Source organism: Trachypithecus francoisi, unplaced genomic scaffold (assembly GCF_009764315.1).
Source record: "Trachypithecus francoisi isolate TF-2019V2 unplaced genomic scaffold, Tfra_2.0 Lachesis_group19, whole genome shotgun sequence".
Lineage (NCBI taxonomy): Eukaryota > Metazoa > Chordata > Mammalia > Primates > Cercopithecidae > Trachypithecus > Trachypithecus francoisi.
This window is the reverse complement of record NW_022681464.1, coordinates 15,083,049-15,106,732: the sequence shown is the minus strand read 5'-3', so window position 1 is coordinate 15,106,732 and position 23,684 is coordinate 15,083,049. Positions and strand designations below refer to the sequence as shown.

At 37.9% G+C, this 23,684-nt stretch overlaps 1 long non-coding RNA gene across 1 annotated transcript; it reads right to left on the bottom strand.

The window, feature by feature from the left end:
• Positions 1 to 460: 460 nt before the first annotated feature.
• LOC117063844 lies at positions 461 to 19,752 on the bottom strand. The gene is made up of 3 exons (XR_004429116.1): positions 19,665 to 19,752; positions 18,289 to 18,362; positions 461 to 758 (listed from the first exon to the last, which is right to left on the bottom strand). It is a non-coding gene; the product is annotated as an uncharacterized LOC117063844 (long non-coding RNA).
• Between the last annotated feature and the right edge of the window lie 3,932 nt (positions 19,753 to 23,684).

The following is a 23,684-nucleotide window of genomic DNA, read 5'->3' as shown; positions in this document are numbered from 1 at the left end:
ACATTTAGGGAGGTCTTGTGCAGGAGGAGGATGAAGAAAAGAAGGGGACTCCTGTTGTGGGAGCCGCCTGAGACACAGACTTCTCTTGGGAGACTCCCCCTATATTCTGTTATACTATCTGATTATATGTAATTTTTGCTTTGTATGTTTGGTTATTATTTTAAATCAAGGACGGTATAATCTCTCCGACCAACCTCAGTGTATGGCAGCCTGGAGCTAAAATGTTTTATTCATGAGTGACGTCTTTTTTAAAATAAACTATAAAAATGTAAAACAATAAAAGTGATATATACCTAATAATGAGTGAACCAATAAACCCACTGGGCAACTTTGCTCTGCAAGTGGAAAAAACTGACTTGGTATAACAAATTGCAGAATTATTAATCCTGTCTGAAACCCTTTTTATATCACACCATTTCCTTTAATTCTTACTAGTTTGGCCATTATTATACACTTTGCATTTTTCTTTGTTCTTGTTGGGAGGGGAAGTGGTGACTAGAGTGTTCTCTTGAACTTACAAGGCCTCTCAGCAAGTTGAGGGGAAGACCCTGACCAGCTGGCAAAGGGAGAGGAGAGGGATGTCCCTGGCTGTGGAGCCTCATTTGACGTCTTGATTGACAGAAACCTCCAGTTTTCCTCTAGAAGGATGTTCTTTCTCCAGGCAGGTTGGAAGAGAAGCAAACATGAGCACTAAGCAGGTGCGTGCCTCTAGTGGCTTCTAGTAAGTTTATCACCACTTACTGCCAAAGGGTATTATTCTATAATCAAATAATAAAGAACAATCTCAAATTTTAAAGGACTTCTTAGAAGGAAAAAAGATTAAAAGACATTGAAATCTTTATTAAAAAGTTATCCTCCTGTACGATGATTGTGTATCAACCTTGAATAAATAATAATAATAATAAGTTAGCCTCCTAGCAAAAGATTGCTCACATTAGCAAGGGGAACAAAAGAAACATTGAACACCTACAATGTCAACATACTTTGAGGCAGGGCTGTTAACAATGCAAATATAAAACTATCCAAACTTGCATTAAGAAATTAGAATGGTGGAGAAATGCAGCAGACTTGCTGTGTTTTCATTACAAGTTTTAAATGTTTTGAGAGATCTAAATCGCACCCAACTACTTTCAGCAGCATTCTCAGAGTAGGCCTCAGATTAAGACCGTAGAGGAGTGACACCCTCTTTGGTGAGTGTTCCCATGTGTGCATCAGCAGGGACACATTATACACCCAGAGTGAGAGAAGTGAAACAAGGCAAGAAGACCACAGTCTGGTTCTGCAAGGGGTTTTCTGGAGTGAAGTCTTCAGGCTATTTTTAGAATCTATAGTTATTCTCATATTGCTGTAACCCAAGAAATCTGAGCTACATACTAATGGAGAAAGGGCTGCAAGTAGGAAATAACTTTTCTAAAACCATCACTAGTCCAGATAAGGACAAGTCTGAACTAGAATCTTGGTCTTCTGACTTGATCAGAGTCCTTCAACACATTCATCACACTCTAGTTTGAGTACAGGTATGTTCAAATCTGTTTATTCTTTCAGTCACAGAACAAATATTTATTAAGCATCTACGATGTGTTAGAAAGTTCTGGATTTTGGGGAAATTATGAGATCCTATGACTTATTTTCTGGTTTAATAAACAGCAAAACAATAACAACAGCAACAATAGTACAACAATAGTAATTATATAACATGTTAGGCAGTGAAAAGTTCTATTAAAAAGAAATAAATCAAGATAAGAAATTTGAGTATCACAGAAAGATTGTTCTTGAGAAATAGATCAGAGAACCTTTAATAAGGAGGTAACAATTTAACACAGACATGGAAACAGAGAATAAACCTAGTAGTAATTTTGGAGATAAGGTCACTAATCAGTGGTAAGTGCACAGGTGGGGAAACAAAATGAAACTTGGTTTAACGAAGAATCAATTAGTTAGAAAACTGGCATGGCATGGCCTGAGCAAAGAGTGTGGCAGGAAGTCTGGGGAGATGAGATTACTGGGTGGTCAGGACCAGATCTCACTGGGTCTTATAGACATTTGTTCTGTGTTTTGATTTTATATTAAGTGTCACAGGAAACCTTGGCAATTTTTAGGAAGAGCTTTGAATGTACATTTTGTAACAGTTACTCTAGCTATTGTGTTGAGAATAGAGACTAAGGGATAAAGAATGGAAGTGAAGAGACCTGTTAGGAAGCTGATACAATTGTTCAGGAGGAAGAGAAGGAGATGATGGAAACATATTAGAAAAGTTGCTATGCAGTTGATGAGAAGTGACAGATTCAGGATGTATAACGGGAAAAATGAGCCTACATTATTTGTTCATCGCTTGGATGTGAAAGGAGGTGAAGGTAGTGGTAACAGGGGTTCATCCGAACAACTGTGTGCCTTTACTGGTATATAGATAACCATTTGGAGTCTATTTTAGATATGCTATGTTTCTGAGGCTTTGTAGATATCTACATGAATGAATTGCCCATCAGCAAAAATGCTGGATTTCATACACGAGTGATAATAGGGATTCCAATAATATGTTAGATTATTACCAGAAACATAAATTCAAATGTAGCCAACCTGCATACAACAATATTGACTTGCAGCAAATACTCTAGTTATTTTCAGCAAACAGGACACTTCATTTTTATAATAACTCGAAGAATGTTCCTATTATCATTATGTCTCTCTCTCTGTCTCTCTGTGCTTCCCTTTTTAAACATAGGGGCAAAATAGATGGGAAGAAAAATTAGATGGGAAGGAAAATGTGCAATAATATGCTACTACTTCTGGACTTAATTCCCAGTAGGTTGTCATTATAAAATATCTACAAGAGATAAATGTCAGTGAAGATTAGAAAAAATAAGGTACTTTATGGGCTTTCAAGTTGGAGATCTAGGTACATTTTGGCTAACTAGCCCGACATAAATGTCTATGGGTGTGATTGTCTATGCGCAATGACTTCACAGGCAATTCAATGCCACTTAATCAATCCCTACCTCATCTCCTCTACTTCTCATATATACTGGTAAACCATCTCCCAATACATTTGGGAAACTGAGGCCCAAAACTGATGCCTAAAGAGCCCTAGTGATTACATGGCATTCTGTATATATTACTATTGATCGTAATTAATATATTTAATTATAATTTTGTCTTCACTACTTGGTAAGCTCCTTTAGAAAAGAGAATTTGTGGTTTTCTTGTAGGTGTTCCTAGAATTAAGCACAATGACTCACACATAGGATGTGTTCAATATATATTTGTTATACACATGAATGAAAGACACTTGTCCATTATACATTGATGGGAATCACATTTCGATTAAGACCTTGATGAAGAGAAAGATAACACTACAGTTTCATCTAAATGAAACTATCAATTTACTTTCTATTTTAGGATGCAGCATCTCTAATAACTAGAATTGTGAAAGCACGGAGTTTGGCTAGTTCATTGAAATTAATGAGAATTTGCATATCAGCTTGTGGATTACTAGTCTTGTGCTCTTCTTGAAGCTTGGTAGATGGGAAAAATGTTTTAACACCCATAATAGAAATTATTTTGAATGTGTGATGTATATTGCAATCAGAAATTTGCACTTAGATGGCATATATCTAATAAACATATGTTGAAAATGTAAGTGCATATAGAAATAGCTAAATAAGTTAATGGATCATATAATACCATAAATAAGCATCCAAAAACATGCACAAATTGTTAGGGATTTATCCCTAATATGTGAGAATAATTTAAGGGGAAATATGATATCAGGTCTTTGCAGATATAAAATATTTTTCTGAATGGACTTTGGGTTTGGGTCATTGTCCCATTTCTCCTGTTCTTATGCAGCAGATTAGCAATTTATTTCTGCCTTGTCTTACTGTTGATCAATATTTTCCCATGCCTCTTGCATTCTGAAATATGCAGCTCCTGAACCCCAGTTATCTCCTTTTTAACAGTGGCATCTTTGGTTGAAAGGGGATGGAATATTTTACACACACACACACACACACACACACACACTTTGCAATCTAATATTACCTATAGTAATATATATTTATAGTTTTATATATATAACATATTTATATATATAAATACTTTGCAATTTAATATATTGCTTATGGCAGGGTTGGTCTAGCTTTTCATAATAGAGTTTGTAGGAAAGACACTATAGCAAATATATTCATGTTGAACAGCAGCCTAAAAGGCACAGATTTTCTCATTTTACTTTACAGCATTCATTTCCAAACAGCTGGGGGAGAGAAACAAATACCTTCATTTTAATGACTGTCTTGAAAAGGTACTTATTTAACTTTTCTAGAAAGATAAGAGTTGAGAATGGCATTCATTTTCATGAACTGCTGAAGACTGAAGGGCCTATCTCCCTCATTAAGTTTCATTTTTGCATCTAATATTCTTGTCTATCCTTCTATGGCCACAGTCGGGGTATTCTGAGGCAGGAACCCAGTTAAACAATTTAAGGCAGTGACTTGCCCCTGGACAGAGATGGTTCAGAACCTTGTACCACCAGCAGCCAAAGTGATTTGCATGTATTTTTCTCTGGATGGAGTGGGCAGCTGGCAGTATCTTATGCATATTAATCTTATATGGCACACTCAGTTTTTCAAGTGCAACAGATGTATTTCTAAAAACCTTTAACCTTTAGTACACCAAGCAAAGAGTAGTCATTTTATATTATTTAAGGAGTATTGACAAGTACTGAGTGATACATTATATTTCTAAACCTGTGTTGAGCAAGTATTAGGTAGTTTGCCCAGCTCGGGGGTTGGGGGAGATTTAATGCTTTTCTTGCAGCAAAAACAAAATGCTTCATGGTTCTCCAGGTTCCTAAGGGGGTCATGTTTAAATCCTGGAAATTATTTTTGTCTACATTATGAGAGGGGAGGAAGGGCAGAGGGTTTTAGTGCTTTCCTTTTTGGGAAAGTTTGTAGCATTTCAAAGCCTTTTGTGTCTCCAGTTTCAACTAAATCAGTATAACCATAAAAGTGTACCTCCTCTCCCACAAACCTTTACACTGGCTTTTAAAAAAAATTACTGCAGTGTGTAACATGGAAAATTTAAGACATTTTATGTTTGGACAATGAGCTTGGGTCCAGAGCTTTATAAGGCTAGCAAGGTACATGAATTAGTAACCTTATAATTTTATTGACTCAGTAAGAAAGATGGAGGTGTGGGCCACAACAAGAAAATTCATGACCAAGCTTTAAATCCCGGATTTGGGGATGCCACTCTCACATGGAAGTAAAGCACAGACATAACCTGTGGTGAAAAGAATATCTTGGTGTTATTTGTGGATTCATTTCAGAACAAACTTTCTGAAGCACTTTATTTAAACTGCATTTTTCCCCCAGTTACTTCACGTCAGTGGACCAAGAGGCATCTTTGAAGGAATAATTAAATGTAGTCTTTTCTTTTCAGTTAGGAAGTATTTCCAACATCTTTGAGAAAGGATACGTTTGATGCAATCTGGGTTTTGCTTCTGTTCCTCTCCTGACACTGTGCTCTCCTGTGCCTCTAGATGTGCGTACCCTTCTCTTCCCCACCCCTTCCACAACACACCAATGGAGCACAGACCACATCTGAGATCTTACTTTATCTCATATCTTCTTTATATTGGTTTCTCTCCATGGAGCTCCTTTTCCCCTTAAATTCAGCTCACTCATCACGTCTCCTTGATATCTTCTTAGTCATACATAATCAAAGGCCTCCACATCAAATACTTATTGATAAACTTCTACATGTAAGCACACAAGTGTATATTTGTAAGGTAGCTATTGTTAAACAAGATCTCAAATTATATCTACATATAGATGCATTTATATTCTTCATCGCACTAAGTCCAAGAAAGGACACAGCTTTTCTTTATTAAATAGTTGTTGATTTATAGGATAAATTGTTCTATACATCACTATCATGTTATTATACAAGGAAGGCCCATATTTCAAAGCAGGGGCTTTTCTTAACTACAGATGAGGGACATTATTGTGTATATATGATCTAGAAAACAAAACTCTAACACACACACACAATAATAATTTCCTCAGATTTTTTAAAATTCAAATGGAGAAAGAATTTAACTTCAAAGTATGCTCAGATTATGTTATTAATGTCTTGTTTTGCATCATAGAAGGATAGAGTGTACATGTGCTGGTTGTTACCCCCAAATCACAATGGCAAGAGTTACTGGGCAAGTGGAAACATGGTGATTATGGATGTGAGCTATGGTTTACATTGGCAGAGCTGAAATTAGAAAATCCTCTGGAAAAGGAACACGTTGATATTTATGAATCCTTTCATTTTCCCTTTAACATTGTATCAAATGAGAAACCAGAACAACCGTGTTTCTTGTGTTGCAACATTCAAACCAAAGGATGGGTGAGTTTAAAATAAAAGTGCTTACCTACATCCTTGCAAGGTACTGGACCCTGTGTGTGTGTGTGTGTGTGTGTGTGTGTGTGTGTGTGTGTGTATGGTGGGGTGAATGTTGACTTACAAATTTTTAAGCTCCAAGTTTTTTTTTGTTTGTTTGTTTTGAGATGCAGTCTTGCTCTGTCGCCCATGCTGGAGTGCAAAGGTGTGATCTCGGCTCAATGCAACCTCCACCTCCCAGGTTCAAGCGATTCTGCTTCTTCAGCCTCCTGAGTAGCTGGGACTGCAGGCATGCACCACCGCACCAGTCCAATTTTTGTATTTTTAGTAGATACGGGGTTTCACCATGTTGGCCAGGCTGGTCTCGAACTCCTGACCTCAGGCGATCCGCTCACCTGTGTTGACTTCCCAAACTGCTGGGATTACAGGTGTGATTTCAGTAGGAAACTCTCATTGAAACAGTAGAAAACTCTCATTGACAGCTCAGAGCTTAATATGCACACACACACACACACACACACACCCACAGACAAAACACTTCTGATCCCAAAAAAAGGAAAACCTTGAAATGCACATCATCATCTACGATTACTAAGAATATAGGCAAGAAAAGGAGTCATGTAGAATTGGAATAATCTTGAGGAAAATATGTGACTAGGATATTATCAAACTGGTTTGTGACTCGTACAAGATGACAGTATAAGCAGGGCTTCTATCATATGGTATCTTCAATTTCATTAAAGGTGTTATTTGGTTAAATTTTTTAAAGCAAATCATGGAGTAATTGTCAAACATTATATTTGCCTTCAGTTTTATTACATTATAAAACTATTGTGAGCCAAGATGTTTTCTATTTAAATGCTTTAGTCATCACCAGAGATTTCTTGGGAGAAAAAATGTCGATTTTGTTTTGAGAAAGATACTTTATTCGAAGAATATATTGGAGGTGGAATCCTACTAGAACTATCTTAGAAAAGCATTTCTTTTTATGAATTTTTCTGCTGGTAGTAATCCACAGTTCCCTATAAACATTTGAAACATATTTTGACACTTTGGTTCAGAGGACATTACTGGTGTTCTTTGACACAGACCTACACTTATTTTCCAAGGTATGATATGAGTACTCTTACTTCATGTACTGATAGTGACTTTATCTTTGTAAATCTTGAATTTCTGTACTTGCTGCCATCAAAGGTAAGGTAGGTATTAATTGATTGCCTAAGATACCATACCAATCTCCATGTTAAAAACCGTATGAAAATTTTAATTTTTTAAATTCAAGTTTTATTATTACTGTAATTGCATCTGATCTTTTATTTCATTTGCATAATGTTGTTATATCCCTTCCTTCAAGAAACGATCATTTTTAACAAAAATAAGTGTGGAAAAAGTATATGTACAAAAAGAAAACTGAAAACAAGATGATAGTATTGAATTTTAATCCATAGAATAAAATAAATATCCATGAGTTTATACTCATGCATCATAAATGTTAATATTTGTTCATAAATTTTGAAAATGAATAAATGGGCCGGGCGCGGTGGCTCAAGCCTGTAATCCCAGCACTTTGGGAGGCCGAGACGGGCGGATCACGAGGTCAGGAGATCGAGACCATCCTGGCTAACATGGTGAAACCCCGTCTCTACTAAAAAATACAAAAAACTAGCCGGGCGAGGTGGCGGGCGCCTGTAGTCCCAGCTACTCCGGAGGCTGAGGCAGGAGAATGGCGTAAACCCGGGAGGCGGAGCTTGCAGTGAGCTGAGATCCGGCCACTGCACTCCAGCCTGGGCGACAGAGCGAGACTCCGTCTCAAAAAAAAAAAAAAAAAGAAAATGAATAAATGAAGGATAGAGAACAACTCTGTCTTATGGCAGGTTTCCAATAAACGGATGCAAAAGGAAGGAAGGACATAGAAAACCACTGTTGGACATAAACTAAAGTTGAAAATTCTCAGAGACAAGTTTTAAGAATTCTAAAATTAGTGGGCGAGAATTTAAGGTGAAAGAATATATGCATTCTCAGAGTGTATCTGTCAATGTATTCACTATAGTGAGAAAGATGATAACTTCACAATAGAGAAACCCAGGGGACACCAGCTTAATGAAATGATGAAAGTTAACATCACCAGTTCACTGTTTATATCATGAATTCTTTGACATGGAGAACTGAGAAAGACACAACTTAATTTCTGGGGTTTTGTTGCTATAAACACAAGATCTCATTCCAATCATAATAAAACATCAGATAAATAAAATTTGAGGGACGGTCTAAAAAATAACGGTTCAGTACTCTTAAAAGTGTCAACATCATGAAAGACAGAGAAAGGCTGAGGAACTATTTACAGGCTGGAGGAGATAAGGAAAAAACAGTGACAAATGCTCACCCATTACTTCTTATGCAAAAACCGCAATTACTTTGCACCAACTTTACATGTGGAAGCACATATAGACTCTTGAATCACAAAAATAAAACATAATTAGGAAAAACTGGTAAAATTCAATAGTATCAAGGTCTGTAATGTAATTAATAGTATGATACCAATTCTAATATTTGGATTTTGAGAACTATGTAACGGTTTTATAAGATGTTCATATTAGAAAAACTAAGGCGGGTTATATAGGTCCTCTCCATAATCTGTTAAAACTTTTCTTGAACGTAAGTTTAAAGTAGTTAAAAAAAATTATGTTTATTTGAACTAAACCATTAGCGCAAAAATTGTAGTACTCTGTGTGTTTTTATACTTTATACCATTTACCAACATATAATATACATTTGTTTTCATTTCACTGTGGAAGAGCTATCATCTTTCATCAAATTTTGACAGTTGATCTTGAAAGTTTTAAAAATCACTTATCTAATGACATGATAACTATGTTACTTGACTAACTAGCATAGATTTTTATTCTCTAAGACTTCCTCATCTTTTCCTCAGCCCTCATCATTCCTCAAGTAATTTCCTATGTCCGATCTTGTGAACTATTAAACTCAGCCCAATGAAGTAACTACAGATCTATTTTTTTTTTTTTTTTTTATTTTGTGAATTTTTCCAAATAGGCAAGAGTCTAAAAATGCATGCAGGTTGAAAGCAGATCAACCGGATACAGAACAAAAATGCTTTTGGTGTCAAAAAGCAAGAAAACTCCACTACTAATCAGAATTCCTAGTATACACTACTGGGTCTACCTCCAATTTGTCATTTAACCATCAAATCTCTTAGGCCTCTCTACTTTGTGATGCAACTACCAACATCTTGTGACTCTCCAAAGCTGCAGTTTCCTGTCCATGAAGCAGAAATAATACCTAACTTAGAACATTATATCAAATGAGAGATGAGGAAAAGCAGTATCTAGCAGTGGTGAATATTCAGTAATATCTGGCTGTTTCTCCACTTGATATTGCCAAAGACAAACTAACTCAGAGACCAAATTAATAAGGGCTCGGAAGACTTTCTAATTCATCTTCAGGCACGTTTGACCATGCTTGGTTGAATGTAAGAGAACAAGCAAACTGTTTGGGTAGGAGGATGTTCAATGTTAGGATAAAGAGTTTTCTGTGAATGGTCATTTTCTGGAAGAACTGGGAAACGATGGAGTGCTTGTAGATGGTCAAACTATTATAATGATCCTTATGGACATTTCTGTCATGGCTTGTGATTTCTCAGTTCCCCCTTTGAATCATTCCCTCTATCAGAATCAAGCGAGTAATCTTGGCTCAGGGTGATGACCTTGACAGTGTCATCATCACTAATCAATCAGATGTCATCATAGGCATTGTCCATGAAGATTTTATTCTCCTAGTCCCATTTCATTGTCTGGTTGGATGATAGCGATATACACTCCATTGAGACTGCAACTCCCCTAGAGCATTTAACCTTCTGGAAATGACACATTTGATGACTGCTAAGTATCTTTAAGAGCAGTCTTAAGGTATGTATCTTCAGGTTTAAGAGCAGTCTTTCTTTGATGTATCTTCTAGGAAACAAAAGGTTCTGTTTGAAGATCATGAAGAGGCTGTTTAAAAAAATGACGTGGGATGGTAGCTTTACCTTTCAGTAATAACACTGGAACATGAGCCCCTTGCATTATTTTGCCATGTCTGTACATAACAGAGCAGAATCTAGAATGGAGGTGAAATGCTACACACATCTGTCTTTCAGTCACAAATTCATAGAGATAACTCATGTGCCCTTAAACAAGTAAACTGGATGGCCACCAAAACTAGGAGCTATGCATTAGACTTCAGAAGTTTCTGAGAGTTTTGATAGCTTCCCCTTAAAATGTTACTTGTCCTTTCAAACTTTTTAGAAGTTTGTGGGTGGTAAAGTGAGTGTAGCTTATGAGTAAGGGGTAACACTTTACAAAATTCTTATATAATAGTTTCTGTATACTATGTGGAATTATTAGTTGATATAAAACTTTGTTTGTCCAAGTTAAAATAACCAGGTTAATAAACTTTTTAATGACTATGAGGCTATAGCTTTTCAGAAAGAAAATGCTTCAACTCATTCAGAGCTTGGGATTTCAGGTGTTTACTAATACATGGATTAATTGATAAAAGTCTGGTAAGGTAGAGTCACAGACCCTAATGGAGATTATTTTATTTACATATATACACACACACACACACACATATATATATGTATAATTTATTTTTATTTTACTTTAAGTCCTGGGATACATGTGAAGAATGAGCAGGTTTGTTACATAGGTATACATGGGCCATGGTGGTTTGCTGCACCTATCAACCCATCATCTAGGTTCTAAGCACCTCATGCATTAACTATTTGTCCTAATGCTCTTCCTCCCCTTGCCTCCCACCCGCTGACAGGCCTCAGTGTGTGATGTTCTCCTCCCAGTGTCCGTGCGTTCTCATTGTTCTACTCCCACTTATTAGTGAGATCATATGGTGTTTGGTTTTCTGTTCCTGTGTTAGTTTGCTGAGAATAATGGCTTCCAGCTTCATCCATGTTCCTGCAATGGACATGAACTCATTCTTTTTTATGCCTGCATAGTATTCCATGGTGTATATGTGCCACATTTGCTTGATCCAGTCTGTTGTTGCTGGGCATTTGAGTTGGTCCCAAGTCTGCTATTGTAAACAGTGCTGCAATAAACATGTGTGTGCAAGTGTCTTTATAGTAGAATAATTTATAATGTTTTGGATATATACTCAGTAATGGGATTGCTGGGTCAAATGGTATTTCTGGTTCTAGATCCTTGAGGAATTGCCACACTGTCTTCCACAATGGTTGAACTTATTTACACTCCCACCAATAGTGTAAAAGCATTCCTATTTCTCCACAGCCTCACCAGCCTCTGCTGTTTCCTGACTTTTTAGTGATCACCCTTCTAACTGGCCTGAGATGGCACCTGATTGTGGTTTCGATTTGCATTTCTCTAATGATCAGTGATGATGAGTTTTTTATCATATGCTTGTTGGCTAAATGTCTTCTTTTGAGAAGTGTCTGTTCACAAACTTCACCCACTTTTTGATGGGCTGTTTCTTTTTTTTCTCGTACAGTGTTTAAGTTCCTTGTAGATTCTGGATATCAGCCCTTTGTCAGATGGATATATTGCTAAAATTTTCTCCCATTCTGTAGGTTGCCTGTTCACTCTGATGATAGTTTCGTTTGCTGTGCAGAAGCTTTTTAGTTTAATTAGATCCTATTTGTCAATTTTGGCTTTTGTTGCAATTGCTTTTGGTGTTTCAGTCATGAAGTCTTTGCCCATGCCTATGTCCTGAATGGTGTTGCCTAGGTTTTCTTTTAGGGTTTTTATGGTTTTGGTTTTAAATGTAAGTCTTTAATCCATCTTGAGTTAATTTTTGTATAAGATGTAAGGAAGGGGTCCAGTTTCTGTTTTCTGCATATGGTTAGTCAGTTTTCTCAACACCATTTATTAAATAGGGAATCCTTTTCCCATTGCTTGTTTTTGTTAGGTTTGTCAAAGATCAGATGGCTGTAGATGTGGGGTTTTATTTCTGTGGTCTCTGTTCTGTTCCATTGCAATCATCTCTGAGGGAGATTCTAAGTTTTATATTGAATAGTTGTCTGTCTTTCTCAGGAGTATGAAAATTCTTTTTTTTTTTTGAGACGGAGTCTCACTCTGTCGCCCAGGCTGGAGTGCAGTGGCCGGATCTCAGCTCACTGCAAGCTCCGCCTCCTGGGTTCACGCCATTCTCCTGCCTCAGCCTCCCGCGTAGCTGGGACTACGGGCGCCCGTCACCTCGCCCGGCTAGGAAAATTCTTAATAATGGCTCTTAATTATTCCCAAGAGTGAGATTCAGTTGTGGAGAATATTCCAGGTTTATATGTTGGCTGGATTCATAAAAGGAAGAGGCAGATGGGAGTGGTAGAAAATTTGTAAGGTAAGGTTCTGGGTAGGAGACAGACAAGGTAGGCCTAAAGGCCTATAGGCACAGAAAAAAGAAGTACTGTTGTGTATCAAGAAGTTTCAGACACAGGAGGGTGCGGTTTTAATGACTGCTGTCCCTTGTTTAATATCATCAAAATATTTTACAGAATCTAACTTGGAATTGAAATTTCACTTAGAAGCTTCCGTGTACCAACACAAATTTTCCCCATTGGACCTAGGCAATTTCGTACCTTTTTTCCCCTCTCATCTCTCAAAGGAATACTTTTTATTAAATACAATGCTCCCTAGAGCTTCATTGAAGACCTACTTCATTTGGTGTTCTCGTTCTCTGGCATTGGTGAAAATCTGACATTTAGAGAAATAGGACAAGGGATAGGATTGTGGTAAAAGTAGGGATAGAGAGTAGGAGTATTTTTTGCAAAGTTGGGGAGATTTTGACTAAGAACACCTAATACAACCGGTCACAATCAGTGTAACGTGGCGTAGTTGTTTGTGCATCTTGTGTCCCAACCCCTGACGTAAAGGCCAGTCACCTCTCAACACAGATCTGAGTATCTAGATCTCAATCTGACAATCTGTATCTCACCCTAGCCCCACCTCGCAAGTGGAAAATCAAAGAGAATGCTATTCGTGTATTAAGAACAAGCTCTTAGAATGAAGTCAGGTTGCAAGGGTATCTCTTCCAGTTTTATTGGTTATCAACAGCAAAGTTTGCCTTCAGAAGGATACAGGTCTGGAGGAAACCCCAAACTTCCAAGTCTGGGAAAGTGGCTAGAATGACAGACTCAGATCTCACAACACACCTCCTTATGATGAAACACTATTTAAACGCACAGAAAACAAAGGTGAATCATCAAGCACACGAACTCCAAAGGGAACTTTCAACAAATGCAAATACTAGGAATTAAAAATGAATAAAACAGTAGAGGAACTCAGACAAAACAAACAGACCTGGTGAAGACGACCTACTGTTTTGAGCAGTTGAAGGAGCAGCTAAGGTTCAAGGTACCTATGTTGGTATAGCTCCTGCTCCGAAGCCAAGGTCAGTAGCCAGCTACATGGAGATATGGCAGGAGCCAAGTGTGGCAAAGACAGAACCGTCAAAGACAAAACGGAGTCAGAGACAAAATTAACAATGGCCTTTTGTTCATAAACCTACTTCCATGGCATTGTCTTTAATTAATTTTGTTTCACAGAGGTGCAAAAGTGTTAGCAAGGAGAATAGGATTATAAAGCAAACGGAGGAAATGCTGTGATAATCTTAAATGGACAACGGTTCTATTACAGCAGGATTTTTCGAAGTGGGGGAGATTTTTTGATTGGTCATTGGTTGCATTTGTTTGTCCTTGGTTGTCTGTAAAAGGGCAAGCAAGCAATTTGGGAACATTTCAAAAGAGGAAAGATTGTTCAGTGTTATAGCAGAGGGTTTTCTGTGGCCAACTATTTCCCGAAACAAGTAGGAGTTGATGGGTACTTTTTTGTACTGTCCTAATGGATTCTTCTGGGGGTAGTGGCTGCCATGTCAGATACTTTCTTAATATCCTATTACTGTAAGATTAAATATAGTTACAGGGAAGATGTAAATATCCAGAATCTGAGCTCTTTCACTGAGGATAATTAGAACACACGATCTCTCCTTCTTTAGGCTATATACTTCTTTCCATCCAGATGAACTTGGCACATCCTCTCTAATTAAAATCTTCCTTTGGATTCCTTTTGATATGAAAAGAGGATGATGATCTGGTTTTCGTGACATCTGATTAGATATTCCTCATATCTTAGGAGTTTGTACAGACTTCTCGAAAAGAGCAATATTACCGAGTTCTGAGAAATCCTATAGCCACAGCTGCCTTGCCTGGATGCCTTCCAGCCTGCTTTCAATTAAAACCAACCTGATCACAAATAAGAGAATAAGCTTCTCTAATGTGCTCACTAAATACTCCATCTCAAAGCGATGTACTCTGGAGGCTATATTTCTTGGACAGCATATGCCTTTCCTGAATGATGAAGCCCCCAAGTATAATGTCACAATATGATTTATTCATAATACTATTTTACATTTATTCTAATTCATAAATTTGGGGGACTTTTTTCTAAATAAACAGAGGCTTGTTTAAGTCATTTCCTCTGACAATGTTTAACATAATATCACCTGTCATGCCAAAGAACAATGTATGGGAAGAAAAATAATGTAATTTGAATTATTTTTTCTGTTACTGTTTTCTCTGTCAACCTGATACAATAACTGGCTTTTCCACCCTTATTTAACCTGATAAAGTAGACGACTACAATTAAGATATTTAAAAAAAATACTCAACTACATCACGGTTTTCGCACCTTCACTGTTGAATTCTGCTTATCTAGTCTCTCTGTATAAGAACTAAATTTTCACAACCAAAATTGGAGCAGAAACCAACTATGTATCAGGATTCTATTGGGACTGAACAACTCAAAGTCATTATTTTTTTTCCTCATAGAGAACTACGTATTTCTACCTGCCAGTATTTCATTCTTTTAGCTTAAAATTTTGTTCCCTTTTCAAGTACAAATGCTACTCGCAGAAGTAATAGTTTCAGGGAGAGCATAACATAATAGTTAAGAGACACTCTGCAGCCACACTGTCTGTGGACATAGTTCATCTTCTCTTCCTGCTGATAGAAAGTTAGTAAGTTAATCAAAGTCCCTAAGTTTCCTCATCTGCAAAGATTCTATCCATCTCTACATGATAGAATGATTGTGTGTGTATATATATATACACACACACACACATACACACACACACACACACACATACACTTTATGTAAACCACTGAGAACCATAGCTGACATGTAATATGTACTTTTGGCTGGCATTCATGCTGTTTACTGGTGTTTCTAGAACTCCACCTGTCAGGATATACAATGGGATGGCACTTACCTCTCCTTGAATGTAGGCCCTGCTGGATAACTTTCTTTGACTAATGCAATGTAAGCTCTAGTGAAGTGTGTCTTTTAAAGGAGATGTGTCCTGGAGCCAGTGAAATAATCTCTCTGTCCATAGCAATAGGTGTCATGTATGACATGCTTGCTGCATGCTATAAGACCAAAGTGTCCTGGAATGTGGACCTATGATCTGGTTAGTTATCCCAGAGATTTACACAGTGCCACAGCAAACTCAGAGTTATAAAAACATGTATGTACATATATTTAATTATACCACAAAGATTTTATAATTGTGTCACCCCAGTATTACCTAGACTATTATAGCTAATGTTTTAACAAACAGAAGCTCTTATCTTTATTTACAGAGTGAGTTTTTTAAAAGAGGGCAAATAGAGAAAGATGTGACTACAAAGTGATAAAATGAGAAATGAAAATCTGGGAACTTCAAATATGAATTTCCTTGATATCAAGATGGTTTCAAGTACTTGTTCTACTTGTTTTCTGCTCAACTTATGTTATTCAGTTAGTAATTAATCTGTCTATCAATAGAAACTGTTGGTTATGTTACATGCACCGAGAACGATCTTTTGCTTTGCTAGGTTTTATTTTCCCTCTCCTTATGTTCACTAAAATTTCTATCTTCTTTCAGGCTATTTCACTGCTTTCTCCCTGTCCTTTCTTATCAAATTTATATCTTTAGGGAGAATCTATATTTGATTTTATTTCTAGGTGAAGAAAATAATGTCCTATTCACAAGCCAGTAATTTTTTACTAGTAATGACAGGGCAAATTTGAAATTCTTCGATATGTTTTTTACAATCTCCAATCTCTAATTTGACTTTCAAATCCTATTTCCAGTTACACCCACCCCACGTCTTCTTATTTAAATTCGCGATGCTTGTTACAACAATTTTACTAGTGATAGATGAGTTATAGTCCATTTTGTGCTAACCCTTGTTTTAATGTCATATTGCCACATATTTAACTTTACTCTTTCTAAGTAAACTGTCTCAATACAATATCACTTTTCCTGTCTTATGCTTAGCCAAATACCATGTATTTAAGTGTTTTTATAATTTTAAAAATATATGTCACACATTAAGTAATCGAACAAATAAATGAATAGGTTAATTAATAAATAGGAGAAATAATGGATTTAAATTTTTTTATAAAGTCTGCTAACCACAATCAAAACATATGTATCAGTCATAGTATTGTCATGTACTCTGCCTGATTTGAAGTACATATCATTCATTGAAATTTGCATCACATTCATTTTTTTAATTAGGAGAAATTTGGGCAATATTTAAATGAAGGAAACTCCTGAAATGGACTTAAGGTAAAGAACTTAATAAGAAAAATCACTGACTGTCAGAAATAGAAGGTAAGAAACAAGGGAAGATATGGTTTTTAAAGTTTCAACACACAAAGTTAAATCAATTCAGACTGAAGTATGTTCACTGACCCTCTAGTCATATACTTGCATGTATAGCAGCATGGCAAATAGAACCTAAGGCCTTTATTTCAGGCTGGTGTTTTCTGAGTGATACAGTATCTTCTTCTGTAACTGTTTTTCAAGTTCACATTGTCGATTATATTTGCCAGTCAAAAATTTATTTGATTTAACTCTGTCCTGAGCAGCTAATATGGAGGAATTTTATTTCAATTTTACTGATCAGGAAATAGATATAAGAGATCAAAGTCTTTGCCTGAACATCCACTGAACATCTTAATTGTTGCATGTGGTATCCTAGAACAGACCTATTATTTGTTTTACTTTGTCATTATACCTTACTTTTCATGACTAATTTAATCCCTCTCAAGGATAAAGGGAATAAATATAGCTGAGGGAAGAGCAAAATTCAGAATGGAGGGTGCCCACAATGACCATCATTCTAACATTTCAGAAATTAACTACAGAAAGGACAAATTCTAGGTATTACATTGTGTGTTTGTATTGCATGATTGTAATTAATGTAGACCTTTTAGTTGAGTTTTTCTGTAGAAATTAATTCCCAGCTGTTGGCTACCTAGGAGGAACTACCATGGCAGCCTCTACGGTGGTAGACTCTCCATCTCACAATGAACCCATGTTAACTCAGTAGCCAAGCAAGACAGAATGAAGAAGGCAATTTCTGCAGCAGCAAATGTGATAGAATACAATCTGAAGACAACATGAATAATCTCTCTTTGAATCGGTTATGCAACTGTCCCTATTAGCACAGGTAACTGAGGGGGATATGCATGCAATGAGTGAATATTTCAACACTGAAATTCAGATATTCTCAAGTTACACTGTTTTGGAATAAAACAATATAACAACATAAAGTTACCAGCACATGTATAATAAAGAATAGTTAAATACCAATTAGACATAAAGATTTAACTTGGACTTCTGGAAATCTCTTAATACAAAGCATTTACTCACAGATGTTTGAAAGCACATTGAGGAACGGGAAGTAATCTGTTCATATTGGTTTTATAGAGTAACAGAAAAAATTCACTCTCAACCTGTCCTAAAAATAGGACCTTTAGACCACAGGCATTGAAAAAATAATTTATGACTTTCTTTTTGAATTTTCTATTCCTCCATTTGTCCTTTTACCTTCAGTTTATAGGACTTCAAGTTCTTGTTTTTCATTGATTAAAACTAGGTTAACATCATTTCAATCAAGAACACTGTAGGTAAGAACAATAAAAACTCTCATCATAACACATGGAAATGATTAATTATAATTTAGCCAGGAGAACTATGTTTTAAATAAATATTATTCTACACCTTTAAAATTCAGAGATTTATTTATAATTTTTTGTTTTAATTGGAAAGTTCCACAGGGCTTCAAAAGTTTAAAAATTAAAGAGAGAAAAAAGAAAAACCAACAGCTCAAGGATTATTTTGCATAACATCATACAACAAGCAGGTGTTTGCAAGATCAATTTACAATAGGGACCACAGTACCCACCTAGCTTGGATGACTTCCAACCTATTTCCAATTAAAACTTACTAATCATAAATAAGAGATAAAAGCTTACTAACCAGCACAATAAATAATAGATCTTAAAATAACGTACTTGAGGCTATGTTTAGAGACAGTAAATGAATTCTCTTTAGGTTAGAAAAATGTTAGAAAGGGATTTTAGATCAGGATCTCCAGGAAGCCATTAAAATATTGTCTTTTTCAGCATTGACTCTGATATTTTACAATATAAACTGCTGAATCACTAAGAAATTTATAATGTGAGTTGTGCCTTGCCAGACACTGCAACGAGGCATCTATTTTTCAGCCCCTTTGAAAGATTCAATTAACATAGTTGACTGGCAATAAACAGGTTTGGAATGAGCAGCATGAAATAGCTTGGTCAAGTTGGACAGAAGTCCTGGGCATATTGACTGCTCTAGATCAGGGAGTCCTCATATTTATTATTCCTGACTCAAAATAGAATTTATTATATTATTTTCAAGGAAGAATTCCAAGGAATGCTTTTGATGACAAAGACCTAGAGAAGAAACGTACAGAGAAAATCTGCCTGATCCTCTGTATACCAGAAAATAGTTTTCAGAAGTTGAAGAAAAAATAAGAGTATAAAGAAAGAAGGAGCAGAAGGAAAAGGAAATCTTGCAACTTCCATATCCCTCCTGTTACAGGTGGAATTGTGTCCTCCAATAAAAACATGCTGAAAGTCCTATACCCCATATTTGTAAATGCGACATTATTTTGAAATAGGGTCTTTGCAGATGTAATCTAATTAGGAGGAGGCTTTTAAGGTGGGCTCTAATACAGTATTATTAGTGTCCTTGTAAGAAGAGGAAAATTTAGATGCAGACATACACACAAAGGGAAGATAGCCATGGGAAGATGGAGATAGAAATTGGAATGACAGTGCCACAAGCCAAAGAATGCCTGAGGTTACCAGAGGCTCAAAGAGACAAGGAACGGTGTTCCTTTAGAACCTTTTTAAAAAGTATGTCTCTGTAAATACCTTAGTTTTAGACTTCTACCTGCCAGTGTCATGATGCAATCAAAGTATGTTGTTTTGAGCCACCTAGTTATTAGCCTTAGGAAACCAATGCAGCTCACTGGAATCATCCATAGAATTTGGAAAGACTGACATCACAGTCCACCCTGCTTGACTGAAGGAGTTTAAAGCAGCTTGATTCCACAAGACTTGGGTCAAATGGTGACACTGCTTTAGAAGTATGGAATAACAAGTCACCACCAAACAACGCTCCAGCACTGATGTTTCTACAGAGATGCTGCTCTTTCATCTTTTTTCAATAGGACTTAACAATTGAAGACCAAGAGCCCAAACCCCTTATATCCTCCAAGGTGTGATCTTAAAAACATAAACCTTAATGTAGCGCTATCTTGAAAACATAAACCTTTGTTAAATCAAGGGAATTTAAATAAGAAAAACATGTTGCACAAGAAATAGAAGAGCTAATGCAAATCCAGATAGTAATGAGGCAATCCATAGATTGGGAATAGCACTAAATTGCTACTAACTTCAGGCCTGAAGAGACACTTTAAGAGGTGGTAGTACCAGAACTAGTTCTATTCAACTGTGACTATAGGACCACACAAGTCCTGACTGGTAGGAGCTGGAGCCATAAAGGAGGTGCAAATGGAGAGAGATGTCCTGGCTGCTCCCTGTCTCTCAATTGTCTATCTCTGGCCAGTGCCTGATACTGGCCAAAATATACTCAGGTAATAGTTTAGTTTGAAAAATGCAGTCTGCAGTGGCAGACAGCATAATGAAAATGAAACACGGAAAAGGCAACGAATGAATCTGAAAGCAAACAGGTAATGAATGGCACATTCTTCTCTCTTCCATAATGGTCTTGCTAGCTCTTTAATCTTCACATTTATTTACTCAACAAACATTCACCGTATACTTTATGCTAAGCATTGACAGATTTGAGTGATACACATATATATCTGTAGATGCATACAATATATACTATATATGTGTGTATGTATATACAGTATATATACTATATCTGTATGTGTGACATATGTATAGAGATAGATAGATAGGGAACAGCACTAAATTGCTACTAACTTCAGGCCTGAAGGGACTGAAGGAAACAAATGCAGTTCACTTGCATTATCCGTAGAATTTGGAAAGACTGGCATCACAGCCCACCCTGCTTGATTGAAGGAGTTTAAAGCAGCTTGATTCCACAAGACTTGGCTCAAATGGTGACACTGCTTTAAAAGTATGGAATAAGAAGTCACCATCAAACAACGCTCCAGCACTGATGTCTCTACAGCGATGCTGCTCTTTCATCTTTTTTTTTTAAATAGGACTTAACAATTGAAGACCAATATATATAATATATATATGGTATCTTTCCTCATGAATTCAAATGTCTAGGAAAGATGGTAGACATTACATAAATAAGCTCAAAAGACAAACGCCTAACTCTAAGGTGAACATGATTTACTCTATAACAGAAAAGAGGGAGCACTATGGGAGTGGATAACTGGGAGAACCCAGGGGGCACTGGGGAGTTAGGGATGTCCTCACTAAGGAAGTGATTCTGAAGGAAGAATATGCGCATGGGCCATCCTCCCAACAGTTTAGAAAAGAGCTTTCCAGGCATAGGAAAGATTTCAACTTCAGAAAGTGTGATCGTTAATTTCATGTATCAACTTGATTGGACCATTGGGTGTCCATTGGTAAAACAGCATTCTGGGTGTTTCTGTTAAGATGTTTTTGGATGAGATTAACATTTAAATCAACAGGCTGAATAAAGCAGATTGCCTTTCCTAATGTGGGTGGGCCTCATCCTAAAGGTTGAAAGCCTGAATAGAACAAAAGATTGACCTTGCTGTGAATAAGGGGAAATTCCTTCTGTATAAGTGCTTTGAATCTGGAACGTCAGTTTTTTCCTGCCTCCATATTCATGTTGAAACTGGCTCTTTCCAGGTCTCAAGCATGCCAGGCTTTGTTGGTAAAACTCACATCATGAGTGTTCCTGATCCTCAGGCCTTCAGAATTGTTCTAGATCTACACCACCGGCCCTCCCGTTCTCCAACTTGCCAAATGTAAATCTTGGGGCGAGTCAGACTCCACAATTTTATTAGCCAAATCCTTGTAATAAATTATCTGTCTATCTATCTATCTATCCTTGCTATTGCTTCAGTTTCTCCAAAGAATGCTAAGTAATACAGAACGTAATTAGGGATGTTTGAGAATTTGAAGAAAAGCCAATTGGCTTAAGCATTGTGACCATGGGAGACAGAGGCACAAGATGATACTTAAGTAGTATGTGGGACTCAAGCATGCAGGATCATTGGGCCATGTTTTACAGTTTGGATATTATTCTAATACAAAGGGGAAATCATTTAATAATCAAAGCAGAGAGCGAGGGACCTGAATCAAATCCGCTTTTAAATAAAATCATTTCCGGATGCATTGATGAGAAGAAACTACAGGAGGAGGTAAGAGTTAAAGGAAACATACCGTGTCTGGAATTGGTGGGTTCTTGGTCTCGCTGACTTGAAGAATGAAGCCCGGGACCCTCACGGTGAGTGTTACAGTTCTTAAAGATTGTGTGTCCGGAATTTGTTCCTTCAGACGTTTGGATGTGTCTAGAGATTCTTCCTTCTGGTAGGTTCATGGTCTCGCTGACAGGAGTGAAGCTGCATACCTTCGTGGTGAGTGTTATAGCTCTCAAAGGCAGCCCATCTTAAGTCGTTCATTCTCCCGGTGGGTTCGTGGACTCACTGGCTTCAGGAGTGAAGCTTCAGACCTTCCCGATGAGTGTTATAGCTTTTACAGGCAGCATGAATCCAAAGAGTGAACAGCAATGGGATTTACTGCAAAGACAAAAGAATAAAGCTTCAACAACCTGGAAGCACACAGGCGCAGGTTGCAGCTGGCTAGTTCAGGCAGCCTGCTTTTATTCCCTTATCTGACCCCCACCCACATCCTACTGATTGGTCCATTTTACATAGCCCATTGGTCTATTTTAGAGATTACTGATTGGTCCGTTTTACAGAGAGCTGATTGGATCATTTTGAAAGGGTGCTGACTGTTGTATTTACAATCCTCTAGCTAAACATAAAAGTTCTCCAAGTCCCCACTAGATTAGCTAGACACAGAGCACTGATTGGTGTGTTTACAAACCTTGAGCTAGACACAGAGTGCTGATTGGTGCATTTACAGTCCTTTAGAGTCCTTTAGCTAGACACAGAGTGCTAGACAGAAAAGTTCTCCAAGTCCCCACTAGGTTAGCTAGATACAGAATACTGACTGGTGTACTTACAAACACTGAGCGAGACACAGAGTGCTCATTGGTGCGTTTACAATCCCTTAGCTGGACATAAAGGTTCTCCAAGTCCTCATTAGACTCAGGAGCCCAGATGGCTTCACCCAGTGGATTCCCCACCAGGGCTACAGGCAGAGTTGCCCGCCAGTCCCAGCCGCGCCTGCGCTCTTCAGCCTTTGAGCTGTTGATGGGACCAGGCGCCACGGAGCAGGGGGCGTTGCCCATCCGGGAGCCTCCGGCTGGCTGAGCGGGAGCCCATGGAGGAGGCGGGGCGGGGCTCGGACATGGCGGGCTGCAGGTCCGCAGCCCTGCCCAGCGGGAGGCGGCTGAGGCCTGGCGAGAATTCAAGCGCGGTTCACCCAGGCCAGCAGTGCTAAGCGCCTCACTGCCCTGGGCAGGCGGTGCCGGCAGGCCGCTCCCAGTGCGGGGCCTGCGGAGCAGGAGTCCGCACCCGCTGGAATTCGCGCTGGCCTGTGAGCGCGGCCCGCAGCCTGGGTTCCAGCCCGCTCCTCTCCCTCCACACCTCCTGGCAAGCGGAGGGAGGCGGCTCCGGCCTTGGCCAGCCTAGAGAGGGGATCCCACAGTGCAGTGGCGGGTTGAAGGGCTCCTAAAGCGCCGCCAGAGTGGACGCAGAAGCCGAGGAGGCTCCAGGAGTGAGGGCTGCTAGCACGTTGTCACTTCTCAATACCAGGTAGGAAATAATGCAATTGTCCAGGAAGGAGATG